Genomic DNA, 15,311 nt, shown 5'->3' on the forward strand with positions numbered 1-15,311 from the left:
TCTCTGGGCAAAAGGAATGACCTCATCTCCTGCCTTCTTGTCTGTTTGCATCAACTTCTGGTGAGTGTTGGCTGGTTCCTTGGACAGTCCCTTCCTCTTGACTACAGGCCCTGTGAGTGCAAGCCGCTGACCTCTCCCTCAGAATCTTCCACCACTTCTTTCCCTTTTGGGGCTCAGCTGGTCCCCACACCTAGCTGGCACAGAGATATATGGTCTTTTCTCAACAGCTCTCTCCTTTTCTTGCATCTCCAGAGATAGGCCCACAGAAGCTTCTCTTTTGACGACTGTCATTACTTTTGAGAGGTCCTGACCAAACCCTCAGTCTGGAGCACTGACTGTATCCTGAATATCAGCGGCAGGGGTCACCTGCTCCTTAATATCTAGATAAGATATTCCTCACCTTCCAATCAGGCAGGTCTTGGGCAGAGTGGGGAGGAGGCAGGGCTGTCGACTGGCACAAATCCCAGTGGGTTGGGCATTATGGTCACCTCTCATTCTGATTCTTCTTTCAGCTGAAGTCTTGTTCTCTCCTCTCTGCTCCTGGCTGTTCCCTTACCTTTGCCCTACCATACGTCCCAAATTTGGGGCACAGGGCTTTCTTGAATTTTCCTTCAAACTAACTAAACAGAAGGCTGTTATGTGTGGCAAAACTCTGAAGCTTTATATATCATAAGGATACAACTACAACTTGCATTTTGGATTTTCTTGTTCTTAGTGGTCTTTCCAGCCCAGAGATTGATCACTGGTCTAGCTATCCTACAGGGCAGTAAGAGCACTGACCACCTTGCTGACACCTCTCTCCCCTCCCTCCTTTTTCTGTCACCGGCTGACTTTCAGAAATCTTCCGTCAGGCAGCATACCTCAATACCTCATCTCTCTTCAGCCCCGATCCCAAAATCAGTCGTGGCCCTTTATAAGTTTATAACCAGTCAAAGTACTCCGCAGAACTAAACTCTCTCCAACACCTTTCCTTAGAAGGGAGTTCTGTTATATCACATAGGAGTTAGGAATCACTGCTCGCGATTCTTATTAACCAAATCCCTTAGTTTTCCTGGCCTCCTTTGTCTCCTAATCCATTCCTTCTTCCTCCACTCCTATTTCCTGTGATGACCCCGACCCACCCCGGCCCCCACTGCTTTATTTCCTCCTTCCCAGTGAGCCTTTAGAGACCAGCTGGACAGGACAGTAGGGCGGGCTGGGCTAGTTAATGAGGGCCTGGGGACTCACATCCCAATTCTGTAATTTGCATTCCTGGGACTCCCTGTCTGGGTCTCCTAGGAGACTCACCAACCTTGGGCATTTTTCCCCATCTCTCATCACTTTTCAGTATCTCAGCCACAGCTCCTAGTGTCTCCTAGCATGTAAGGCACTCTCTAAATATTAGATGGTCCAGCCTCAGCCTTATTCCTTAACAGTTCTATCCACAATTATAAAATTGAAATTTCAGGGGTGCCCAAGGCCACTTTGATCTCCTAAATTCCACTCTTCAGTCATTTGACAAGTATTTACTGCATATCCATTCTGTATCAGGTACCAGCTAAGTAATGGGACACAAAGATGAAAAAAAACCCAAAAAAATCCCATGGTTTCTGCCCTCAGAGTTGATGCACCAGTGAGAGTCACACATTGATCAAATAAAATAACCTCAAAGACAAATGTAAAGTTATTAGTAATGGCCATTATTGCAGCACCATGACAGGGAGAGTCAGGGTACAATATACCGTGTTTCCCCAAAAATAAGACCTAGCCAGACAATCAGCTCAAATGCGTCTTTTGGAGCAAAAATTATTATAAGACCTGGCATATTATATTATATTATATTATATTATATTATATTATATTATATTATATTATATTATATTATATTATTAAAGACCCAGTCTTATATTATAGTAAACTAAGATTGGATCTTGTATTAATTTTTGCTCCAAAAGACGCATTAGAGCTGATTGTCCGGCTAGGTCTTATTTTCGGGAAAACACAGCAGGTGCCTGTCCGCTGATAGGGAGAGCTGAGGGCAAGGGAATGCTTCAACCAGAAAGCAAAGTTTAACTGAGTTATATGGGGTCTGACAGCTGTCACGTGGAAAGTGGTTTCTTCCTTTGGTTTCTAGACACCACTCTATTATTCCTTTGACCACTTGTCTTCTTTGATCGATGATAGTTTTTCTTATATACAGATTATATAAAACAGGGAGGATCTGTTCCTTGAAGACTTGGTAGAATTTGTGTGTGTGTATGTTTGTGTGTGTGTGTGTGTGTGTGTGTGTGTGTGTGTGTGTGTAGAGTGTAGCCTTTTTGATACTGATTTAATTCAGGTTTTCAATTTCTTCTAGAGTCAGTTTTGGTAGGTTATATTTTTCTGGTAGATTGTCTATTTAATCTGTTTCAGATTTATGGGCATAAATGTTTAAAATCACCATAGATCTGTAGTTATATTCCCCTTTTCAGTCCCAATATTGTTTGTTTATAGTTTCCTTTTATTTCCTCGATATACTTTGCCAGAAATATGTCTAACTTATTGTTTCAATGAACCACATTTTGTTGTGTTTTCCCATTATTTCCTTGTTTTCTGTTATATTTTACACTGTGGTTTGATTTTTAAATTATTTTCTTCCCTTTACTTTCCTTGGGTTTATTCTGCCATTCTTTTTCTAACTTCTTGAAGTGGATACTTGGTTCATTAATTAAAAATTTCGTTTTCTAATATATGCATTTAAGGCCATAAACTTCCTTCTGAGAACTACTTTACTATGTTTCATAAGTTTTGCTATATTGTATTTTCATTCTGTCAGTTTAGTTTTGACCTGCATATTTTATAAGTATATTAAAAATTTATGATCTATGAGGTTTAACATTTTCCCTTTTTATTAATTTTAATTTTATGTAATTGTGGGTCAGAGAATGTCATCTGTATGTGTAATATGGCAGGCAGAATATTGGCCCCCCCAATGATGTGTACATCCCTGGAACTGAATATTATGTTACATGGCAAAGAGGAATTAAAGTTGCAGACGAATCAAGGTTGCTCATCAGTTGACCTTGAAAAGGGGAGATTACCCTGAATTATCTAGGTGGACCCAGTATATAGCAAGAGTCCTTACAAGTGGGTGAGAGAGGCAGATGAGACAGACCTAGAGAGGTGGCAGCATGAGAAGGATTCAGCCTGCTGCTGCAGACTTTGAAGATGGAAGAAGAGGTCCAGGAGCTAGGAATTGTGGGAGCCTCCTCAGAAAGCCAGAAAGTAAGGAGCCTGATTCTCCCCTGAAGTATTTAGGAAGTAATGCCGCTTGCCCACACTTTGGTTTTAGCCTAGTGAGACCCATTTCAGACTTCTGACGTATAGAAATCTGATAGTCAGTTTGGGTTCTTTGGCAATTTGCTACAGCAGCCATAGAAAACTAATACATATACATCCTCTGGCATTTTTTTGAGATTCACTATGTGGCCTAGTAGGTGGCTGTAAATGTTCCATGTATGCTTGAAAAAATGTATATTTCTGATTCAGTGGTCTCCAAACTTTTGATTTTATACTTCATTGATAAAATGATTTTGAGCGTGTATCCCCAAATACGTATATACGATATTTTATTTTATTTATTTATTTTTCAGTATACAAGCAGGGTTTATTAGTGATACTTTCTCGGGGAAGAGAACAGGCTTAGTCAAGGTGGGAGAGAGAGGCCTAGCTAGCTGAGGTGGGGGGGAAGAGAGAGAGAGAGAGAGAGAGAGAGCGAGGTCGAGAGAACGAGAGACAGCGAGACAGAGAACAAGAGCAATATACAAGATTTTAAAATAAATTATATTTATAGATTATATATTCAAATATGAATTCTATATATGTGTATATAGACATTAAAAAGGGTAAGATAAAATTACATAGTCACATAAAGAAAGGATTAAAGTTGGGGAAAACAATATTTAAAGATAATATTTTTACTTATTTACAATATAAAAGATCATTTTGCTCTCATTAAAATAATATATAACATTTTGTACAATAAAATATATTAATAATAATATATTTATTAAGAGCAATGAACAATGTGATTTAACGTGTTTCATGATTTTTACAAAATCTTGCTTCAATACTTTACGTATATGTAGTGACTAGTAGAGTTAGGTAAATTCAACTATTTGGTTTTAACGACTAACTTAGATGAAAAAGGTACTCTAGGTCAAACTGTTTCAGGTATGTTTTTTAATTTTTAATTGTGAGCCCATCTTCAACAAGTCTTTCCTGTTGGGATCTGCAGTGGCCCAAATTAAGGGTATGTACCTTCAAAAGCGGTTTTGTAGTTGATTTTATCAGACATTCTAGGGATATTACTGACTTGAGATCAATTTCTTTGCTATTTTCTTGAGGGCAGATGAGGTTTCCCAGCCATGATAATATAAATTTGAACCCTAAACCTGGATGAGCATAGGCGTTAGTTACAAATTTTCAAGATAATATTTTTCTCTGTCCAGAAGGCAGTCAGAGACAGATAAGCTTCCTTGTTGAAATGGCTCTGTGTTGGTCAGCGGATATTTCTAGATTTCCTTTACAGGTTTCCAGCTTATGTGAGAGCCTGTCTTTTCCAATTTCCTGTCTGGTGGGGCCCAAGGTCTTCTCCTCGGGAATCCTGTGGGGTTAAAACCTCAGCCCCTAGGTAACCAGAGCCCTTCATTGGCTGCTCATGCACTCGCCCCAGCAACTTCCAGTTCTGCCTGCTTCTCTGGCACCTGGGATTCTCCCTTCTTAGTTGAGAGCTTAACTCTTCATGTAAAAGAATGTCATGTAGCATTTCAAGGTGTTTGTTACAGGGGTTGGAAGTCCCATTTCACAGGGTGCTGTGTGGCCCTCTCCTTCCTGAGCACTCTTTCTTTCTCTTTCTTTTTTAGGGCTTGTTGACTCGTGATTTTATGTGATAGGTGGTTTAAAGAATTAATTCTGGTTTGAGATAAAGCTAATTTCTGAAATCATACATTATGTAAATTGACATGTGTATGGTTTGAATGCTGACTATTGAGGTTTTCTGACAGTCACGTAGCCAGCAAAGGGTAAAGTAAAACCAGTGAAGGGAAATTCTCAAAAAGACATCAGGGCAGAGAGATACAATGAGGATCTTGGGCCCCAAGCCCACTGAGATATGAGGATCCTGGGGTAGGTGGAGAGAGCGTGGCTTTCAGAACCACCCAGATTGGTGGTCCAAAAGCATCCCGGCCAGTTATTGCCTGGATCATCTCAGGTGAGTCCCAGAACCTCTCTGAATTGAGCCTGTGTCTACTTGGGGATAGTGTCACGTGCTATGTAGCAGGTTGGGAGAATGAAATATAACAACATAAATGAAATGCCTTGCGTCCTTTGGGTACTCAATAAATGTTCATTTCTGCCCTCCCTTTCTTGGTGTTTGAGGCTGCAAGTTCCAAGAAAGGGGGTTGAAGGAGCAGCCAGTTCACCTGGGAACTAAACCAAAGGAGCATGAAAGCGACAGAACAACTCGCTCACCTGAACAAGCTGTGCATATGCAGTATGTCTGCTCCATGTGTTATTCATACTCAGAGCGTTCTTCATACTATAGAAAAGTGATTTTGCAAGGGATGGGGGATGTTTCCCCTCCCAGTGGGCTCCTGGGCATTTCCTACTTACTCTTTTCCTGAGTGATTTCTCTTGTCCACCCAGATGAGTGGAGACTGTACACACAACCAGTCTAGATCTATTTTATGGTCTTCCCTGCAGCAGGAGGCAACTCTGATTTCCCCAAACTTACACCGAGTCTAAAGTACTGTGAGTCCTATGAATAACTTGCCTTCATTTCCCCTCTGGCCTATGGTAGTGTCATCTGAGCCCTACCTCTTAGGGCCAGTTTACTTCCCAGGGGTGTGCTGGAGCCTGCTAGTACTGTCTAGCCAAAGCCTGATTGTTAAATTGTCAAGAACTATGTCTGCTGGTTACACATTGGTAGGTTGGAATTGGCTGTGGTGGGAGTATTTACAACCACGTAAATCAGGAAGTGCTACAAATCAAGGGGTCCCCACCCCAGAGAGCTGGCTGCATGTTTACCACCACATCACTTCTACTGGCTTACTAGGGCTGGGCCCAATGATGGTCTTTGTCTTTTTTTTGGTTCTTGGGGAAGCAGTGTTCTTTCTTATCTGGGCCCCAGGCCCTCTCTGGCTTCTAGATAGAACTACTTGTGGTGAGCTCGTCTTAGCTATTGCAACCAGCTGAGGATCCCAGACTAGCAGAGCTAGAAGAAAGCTTTCTGTTCCTGTGGGTTTATCCCCTCATTTTACAGATGTCAGAACCGCCGGCCGCGGAGGTGAGATGACTTGCTTTGTGGCAGAGTTGGGAGAGAAGCCAGGTCTCCTGAATCCCAGTCCACTGCTGACTACAGCACCTACAGAGCCAGGCACATATTGGGCACTCCGTACATGGGTTGGACTGAGGGTTATACCTGACAATGCCTTCTGAGCGCAGTCTGTAGACTTGTCTCCTCTGCTTTTCCTGTATCTTTTTGCTGCCTATCTCAAGAAGACTGTTCCCTGCCCTGTTGCTCTATGAAACTGTCTCAGCTTCTTTCTTTTTTTTTCTAAATTGGAATTTAATTATACAATATCTTCATATCATCTCTTGATAGAAAATTAAACCAGTAAAATCCATTAATTCCACCAGTAGTTATATACACTAAGAATTCTTACACTTGTGCTCCAGGAGACACATGCAAGAATGTGTACACACTGGTATTTGTAACAAAAAAAGAAAAAGAAAAAAAAGAAAAGGACCTATAGGTCCATAAATGGTGGAGAGAATAATAAATGTTGTATATTCACCCAAAGGAATAGTTTAGAGGAATGATAATGATTGACCTATATTCAATCACATACACTACATGGGCCTCAAAAACATAATTTTGTACAACAATGTGAATGTAATTAATGCACTGAATTGTATGCTTAAAAATAATCAACATGGTAAATATTATGTATATTTTACTGTAATAAAAACAAACAAAACAAATAAAACCATAATATTGAATGGTACTGAGTGAAAGAAGCAAGCCACAGAAAAGTACATGAGTAAGATTCCCTATACATCAAGTACAAAAGCAGGCAAAACTAAACAATTTGTAGTTCAGAGAAACACACATACATAGATGTTAAGGGCTAGAAAGAAAAGTTAAGGGAGTGATAGACTCAACGCAGACTTGCGCCCCCTGTTGGGGAAGGAAGGGAAGGTATGATCAGGAAGCGTCTAAGGTTCTCATGTTCTGACCTTAGCATGGGTTTTCATACTGTTATTTCAATATACTACTTTGTTTATTTGATATAGTTCACAATAAAAAGTTTTTAAATATAAATAATGTTAATATACTTATTTACATAAATGTATAAATAAAATGTCTGATAAATTCAGCTGCAAAACCACTTTGAAGGAACATGCCATCATATAGGCCACCAAGTACTCAAACAGAAAAGCCTTGGTAAAAATGGACTCATGATTCAAAATTAGAAACACATCTGAAACAGTTTGACCTAGAGCAACTTTTCTTCTAAGTCAGCTGTTAATACTAGTCACTATATATAACATATTGAAGCAAGGTTTAAAAAAACAATGAAATACATTAAATCACATTGCTCTACCTAAATATATTAGTACCAAATATTGTTATATTGTATAAAATGTTATATATTAATATTTTATTGAGAGCAAAATAATCTTTTATATTATAAATAAGTAAAAATAGTATTATCTTTAAATATTGTTTTTCTCAACTTTATTTCATCCTTTTTTATTTAAAAAATTAGAAGTGAAAATGGAAAAAAAAATTGAACAGTTGTAGATAAGAGTCAAATTTCTCTGGTTTATCTCCTCCCCCCAGCCTTGGTCCTCTCCCTGCTTCCTCAGAGGCAATCACTGTTTTAGATTAGCAAATATTCCTCCAGAACTTTTTCTAAACAAACAAATTATATGTGTGTGTTTTATTATTTAAGTGACGTTCATGGCCAAAATAAGTGAAGATCTCCTCTCCTTGTTAGGCTGTATGTAATAAGTAGTTTTATGCATATATATATATATATATATATATATATATATATATATACACATATATATACACACACACTCATATATATATATATATATATATATATATATATATATGCATATCACACACACATAGGAAGTGAAAGTTTAGACCTCCCAGAAACAGACAATGATCAGCAAAAAATCAGATGGATTTTCCCAGCAAACTCCCTTTTATTTTCTACTTAAAATATTATTAAGTAATAATCGAACATTTCTCACTCTGATCTCAGCCCCTCTTCTACTGAGGACCCTCGACTTGATTTTCTTAGAGCTGGGAGACCCCCTGTCTCCAGAGGTGGCGAAAAACCTCATGTACAGCATGTACGACTTTTCCCTGGCAAGGGGCATACCCCCTCTCTTTTATACCTGAGATGATCGACAGAGAGGACATCTCTATTTTCTAAAGGAAGTATTACACATGCCTGAAGTAATTCTTCTAACACAGAGCAAGAAATAAAGCCTGAGGAACAAATCATGCCTTGGTTCTCTCCACTTGTTAAAAAATGATCTCTTGGAAATGAAATAGTCCAAGCCTGGCAATTCCTGTTCTTATGTTGCTTTTTTAAAATCCGTCTTCTAGATAAATAAAGGATTGTTAATAGGCCTAGAATCTCAGCCTGCCAGGAAGAATTCTCTAAGAACCCTAGCACAGTTGTGTTTGGGGTTTTGTTTTATTTTTTTATAAATGATATATAGCTATATATATATATATATATATATATATATATATATATATATATATATCCTTCTAGAATTTGCTTTTTATGTATTGGAGTTGTTTTATGTTATGCATATAGAACTACTTGTTCTGTTAAATAGAGAATAGATGTATGTAGGCTTTTTAGCTATTCTACTATTCATGAATACTTAGGTTTTCCCAACATTTCACTATTACAAATGGTGTCACATAAACATTTTATACTCCCCTGTGCATGTGGGGTTGTCTCTTTAGAATAAATACTGGGCATTGGACTCACTGAGTCATAGGGCATACACATTTTCCATTTTAATAGATGCTGGCAAGTTGCCCTCTAAAGTGGCTCTGCCACTTCACACACCCACCAGCAGTGGAATGAGAGCACATATTTCCTCACATCCTGCCAACCTCTCATATTACCTAACCATTTTTGATAATCTAATTGAGGGAAAATGCTGTCTCATTGTTGTGTCAGTGTGTACTCCCTCTGATGACTGGTGAGGCCGAGCATCTCTGCATGGTCATTGGATGTTTATATTTCCTCCTTTGTGACGAATGACTTTTTATCCTTGTATCCCCACCCGTGTTCTAAAGTCCACTCTTGACTCTTCCCTACAAAAATCCTCTTGTGACCCAACCTGCAGAGCCTCTGCCAATCCTGTGGATCCCTTCAGATGTTTGTCGTCTGCTCTAGGGGCTGAGAAAAGCTTCCTTGTGGCAGGGGAGGTCATTCTGTCCTCCTTTTACAAACCTCAGGAGACTTCAGACCTGCAGGGAAGTGGTAGCCCTTACCTCATTTGTAAGATGGCAGTTGGGACTTGAGTAGCCCCTAGACCCCTCCGCTTCAGCACTAGATGCTTCCCTGAGATTACTCTGACCTCCAGCCCAGACAGAAGGGCTTGTTGGTGCATGTTGGCTCTTTTTAATTGAGGTAAAATTCAACGTTTTAACCGTTTTGTAATGTACAATTTAGTGGTTTTTAGTATTTTCACAATGTTTTGCAAATATCAACCACTAATCCTGTTCTCCCCTAAAAGAAACCTCATACCTGTTAGCTAGCAGTCAGTCACTTCCCCTCCTCCCCATCTCCACTAATTTATTTTCTGTCTCTATTGATAGTCTTATTCTCAGCATTTCATATAAATGGAGTCATATAATATGTGGCCATTTGTGTCTGGCTTCTTTCACTTTAGCATAATATCTTCAAGGTTTGTCCATGTTGCAACATGTATTAACAGTACTTCAGTCCTTTCTATGGCTAAATAATATTCCATTGTATGAATATACCACATTGTGTTTATTCATTTATCAGTTTATGGAAGTTTGGGTTGTTTCCACTTTTTGGCTCTTATGACTAATGCTGCTTTTAACATTCATGTACAAGTTTTGTGTGAACATATGTTTGTTTGTTTTTTTAAGATTTTTTATTGGGGAAGGGGAACAGGACTTTATTGGGGAACAGTGTGCACTTCCAGGACTTTTCTCCAAGTCAAGTTGTTGTCCTTTCGATCTTAGTTGTGGAGGGTGCCGTTCAGCTTCAAGTTGTTGTTTCAGTCTTAGTTGTGGAGGGCGCAGCTCAGCTCCAGGTCCAGTTGCCGTTGCTAGTTGCAGGGGGCACAGCCCACTATCCCTTGCGGGAGTCGAGGAATTGAACTGGCAACCTTGTGGTTGAGAGCCCACTGGCCCATGTGGGAATCGAACCGGCAGCCTTCGGAGTTAGGAGCATGAAGCTCTAACCGCCTGAGCCACCAGGCCGGCCCTGAGCATATGTTTTTAATTCTCTTTGGTATATACCTCTGAGTGGAATTGCTGGTTTATATGGTAACTCTATGTTTAACTTCTTTTTCCCCCCTCCTTCTTCTACCTTCCCCCCAACCCAGGTTCAAGCCATTGTTTTCAGTCTAGTTGTGTAGGACACAGCTCCCTGGCCCATGCTGGTATTATGAGCCTTGCGCTCCCCCGGGCTGAGGCAGTTGATCCCCGGTCGTCGGTCGGCCACTCACAGCAGCTCTCGGCAGCTCTCACCGGCTGCCAGCCGCTCATGATGTCTGCTGGCCACTCACACTGGCCACCGGCCACTCATGGCAGCACACTGTGGTAGCCCACGGCAGCACACAGCAGCCCACGCCGACCTCTGGCTGCTCATGGCAGCTCAGCTCCTGGGAGAGCCGTTGTTCAAAATCTTAGCTATAGAGGATGCAGCTCACTGGCTCATGTGGGAATCGAACCGGTGACCTCAGCGTTAGGAGCATGGCAGGCATTCCAACCACCTGAGCCACCAGGCTGCCCCCCCCCCATTCTTTAAATTTTTATTGGGGAATATTAGGGAACAGTGTGTTTTTCCAGGAACCATCAGCTTCATGTCCAAGTCGTTTTGTCAATCTAGTTGTGGAGGATACAGCTCACTGGCCCATGTGGGAATCGAACCAGCAACATTGGCGTTATGAACACTGCGCTCCAACCACTGACCCAACCGGCCGCCCACCGGTGGCTCAGCTCCAAGCTCGAGCCGTTGTCTCTCACTGGCCCATGTGGGAATCGAAACAGTGACCCTGATGTTATGAGCACTATGCTCCAACCACTGAGACAACTGGCTGCCCCTGTGTTTAGCTTCTTGAGGAACTGAAAAACTTTTCCACAACTGAACCATTTTGCATTCCCACAAGTGGTACATGAAGGTTCCAGTTTCTTTACATACTTACCAACACATGTTAATTTTCATTAAAAAATTATAGCCACCGTAGTTGGTATGAAGTGGTATTTCATTGTGGTTTTGATTTGCATTTCTCTAAGACTAATGATGTTGAGCATCTTTTCATGTGCTTACTGACCATTTATATATCTTCTTTGAGAAATGTCTGTTGAAATCTTTTGCCCATATTTAAATTAGATTATTTGTCTTTTTTGTTGAGTAATAAGAGTTTTTTAAAATAAATTCTGGAAAATAGACCCTTATCAGATATGTGATTTGCAAATATTTCCCCATTCTATGGGTTGTTTTTTCACTTTCTTGATAGTGTTCTTTGATACACAAAAGTTTAAAATTGATAAAGTCCAATTTTTCTGTTTTTCTTTTGCTGCTTGAAATTTTTGGTGTCATGTTAAAGAAATTGTTGCCTAATCCCAGGTCACACCGGTTTTTTCCCTAACAATTTAATAGTTTTAGCTCTTACATTTATTTCTTTGCTCTATTTTGAGTTGATTTTTGTATATGATTTGAGGTAGGAGACCAATAGCATTATGCCAGTACCATACTGTTTTGATTACTGTAGCTTTGTAGTAAGTTTTGAAGTCAGGAAGTGTGAGTCCTCCAACTTTCTTCTTTTTCAAGATAATTTTAGCTATGCTGTGTCCCTGGCATTTCCATATGAATTTTAGCTTTATTTCTGCAAACCAAGGCAGTTGGAATTTTGATAGGGATTGCATTGGATCTGAAGATGAATTTGCGGAGTGTTATCATCTTATCAATAGTAAGTCTTCTAATCCATGAACATAGGGTATCTTTACTTATTTAGGTCTTCTTTAACATCTTTCAATATTGTTTTGTAGTTTTCAGTATACCAACCTTGCACTTTCTTCATTAAATTTAATCCTAAGCATTTTATTCTTTTTTATGCTAATTGTAAACGGAATTATTTTCTTAATTTCATTTTTGAATTATTCATTGTTTGTGTAACACGTTGACTTTTGAAGGAGGCAATTGTTTCCTTCACAGAGTTGGAAGGTGATGCCTTGGGGTGTAGGTGTATTCATATTACATCCTGTGGACCATTGCATGGGTTACCTGTGACTTATCTGAAGTCACAGATGTAGAGTTAAGTGCTGTGACGCAAAGGGAAACATATCTGATTCATCTTTCCTACACTTCCTTTGCTTCTGACAGCTCCCTTGACTGAGAGAGGAAGACAGTGTGTTGGTGGCAGGGACCTCCCTCTCTCTCACAGCTGCTTCCCCTGACCCTTCTCACTTTCAGGGTTTTGGAAGCACCTCTGAAGGCATTCCTGAGGACAGAGGCTGTGGCAACCTTCTCTGTTACCTGCAAGTTGGGCTGGAATCCTTCCTCCTTTGGTAGGTATCATGCCCACAGAGGAATGATGACAGTGACAGGTACAGGCAGGGTCTTAGAGGCTGGTGGGGTAAGAGGAGTCTGGGGAGGGAGTATAAGGATCAATCATATGGTGAAAATCGAAGTGGAGGACCATTCAAGGTAAATCTGTACTGCCTGGACCATGTCCAAGACCGTCTCTCTGCCTGATCACTTGTTAGCAGGGTCAGTGGCTCAAGCTGTTAGTCGTCTTTCCACTGTACCTGGGGATGCTGAAACTTACCTCACAGGGTGGATGTGAGCAGTTACGTGTGGTAATGTGGGGGAACACCCTGCACAGGGCTTAATGCAGAAGGTGCCAGTAAATGTTCCTGGGACTATGAGTTGGTCATCAAGCCCCTTTTTCTTCTTGGGGTTGGGGCAGTGTGAGAGCTCAGGATTCCTGAAGTGACACAAGGTTCATAATAAAGGGAACGAGTGGGAAAGTGCAGCAGGCGGAGGTATATGGGAGACATATGGGACAAATCTCACCTTTCAAGGGCTCATAGTTAGCAATAGGAACTTTAGAATGGGCAATGTGGGAGCTTTTGGGGCTGAAGAGACCCCATCACATCTTTACGCCAAGGGAATGGGACAGGCTGGTTAGGGATAGTGGCAAGAAGCAGGCTATTGCCAGTTTATGTGTTTTGATATTTAAGGGCAGAGAAAAAAAGTCTCTGCATAGTTACTGAAATTTTAAACAAATGTTAGCTTATTAAAATAATCAATTTCAAAATCCAGTTTTCCTTGCTTTTTAAGTTCAAATTATAAATTGTTCTATTCTGAATCTAATAAAAATTTGAAAATATTACTTGTTTTTCTTTAATTTCAACCTATAGATTTTGTTTGACTATTATATAATACAGTAATGGAAAGACAATGATCTTCACTTTTGGGCGGCATTTCTTTTATTGTGGTAAAGTACACATAAAATTCATTATCTTAACCATTAAGTGTTCCGTTCAGTGGTGTTAAATACACTCACATTGTTGTGCAACCATCACCACCATCCATATCCGTGACTCTTTTCATCTTGTAAAACTGAAACTCTATACCCATTAAACAAAAGCTCCCCATTTCCCCCTCTCCCCGGCCTCTGGCAAGTACCAGTCTACTTTCTGTCTTATGATTTTGACTGTTCTAAGTACTTCATGTAAGTGGAATCATACAGTATTTGTCTTGCTGTGACTGGATTACTTCACTTAGCATAATGTTCCCAAGGATCATCCGTTGTAGCATATTGCAGAGTTTTTTTCCTTTTTAAGGGCGAATAATATTCTATGATATGTATACACCACATTTTGCTTAACCATTCATCTGTCAATAGACACTTGGGTTGCTTCCACGTTTTAGCTATTGTGAATAATACTGCTATGAACACTGTTGTGCAAATATTTCTTTGAGACCCTGCTTTCAATTCTTTTAGATAAATATCCAGAAGTGAAATTGCCAGATCATATGGTAACTCTATTTTTAATTTTGAGGAGCCATACTATTTTCCATAGTGGCTGCACCATTTTACATTCCCACCAACAGGGCACAAGCGTTCTAATTTCTCCATGTCCTTGCCAACATTTGTTTTCTGTTTTTTTCTTTTTTTTGGATAGTAGCCAAAGATTTCCTCTTTGAGCCACTGGTTGTTTAAAAGTGTGTTGTTTAATATCCACAATTGTGTGAATTTCCCAGTTTTCATTTTGTTATTATTTCTAACTTCATCCTGTTGTAGTCAGATAAGATACTTACGCATGATATCTGTCTTTTAAAATCTATTGAGACTTCATTTATGGCCTAACATATGGTCTATCCTGGAAAATGTCCCATGTGCACTTGAGAAGAATGTATATATCGGTTTTGTTGCGTAAAGTGTGTGTATATGTCTGTTAGTTGGTTTATTTTGTTAAATCCTCTATTTCCTTCTGTCTGGTTGGTCATTATTTTGAGTAGGATATTGATGTCTCCAACTATTATTATAGAACTATTTCTCCTTTCAATTCTGTCAGGTTTTGATTCATGTATTTTGATGGTCCGTTAGTAGGAGTATAAATGTTCATAATTGTTATATCCTCTTTCTATGTTGAACTTTTTATTAATATATAATGTCCCTTGGCTCTTGTAAATTTTCTATTTAAGGTCTATTTTGTCTGATTCCAACAAGGCAGTTGGAATTTTGATAGGGATTGCATTAGATCTGTAGACGAATTTGCAGAGTATTTTCATCTTATCAATAGTAAGTCTTCCAATCCATGAACACAGGGTATCTTTTATATAGCTGCCACTGCTCTCTTTTGGTTACAATCTGTATGGAACATCTTATTCCATTATTTCAAACTTTCAACCTGTTTGTGTCTTTGGATTTCTAGTAATTCTTTTATAGACAGCATTTGGTTGGATCATGTGTTTTTATCCATTTTGCCAATCTCTGTATTTTGATTGGAGTTTAATGTATTTACATATAAAGTA

General features: G+C 39.6%; 1 long non-coding RNA gene across 1 annotated transcript in view; it reads left to right on the forward strand.

The window, feature by feature from the left end:
* The first annotated feature begins 11,851 nt into the window (after positions 1-11,851).
* The window catches only part of LOC141570149 (uncharacterized), a 28,098-nt gene continuing 24,638 nt past the window's right edge, over positions 11,852-15,311 (forward strand). Inside the window, exon 1 of the long non-coding RNA XR_012494060.1 lies at positions 11,852-12,835. This is a non-coding gene — a long non-coding RNA (uncharacterized LOC141570149). The remainder of the gene's footprint in view (positions 12,836-15,311) is intronic.

Source organism: Rhinolophus sinicus, linkage group LG02 (assembly GCF_036562045.2).
Source record: "Rhinolophus sinicus isolate RSC01 linkage group LG02, ASM3656204v1, whole genome shotgun sequence".
NCBI classification, from domain to species: domain Eukaryota; kingdom Metazoa; phylum Chordata; class Mammalia; order Chiroptera; family Rhinolophidae; genus Rhinolophus; species Rhinolophus sinicus.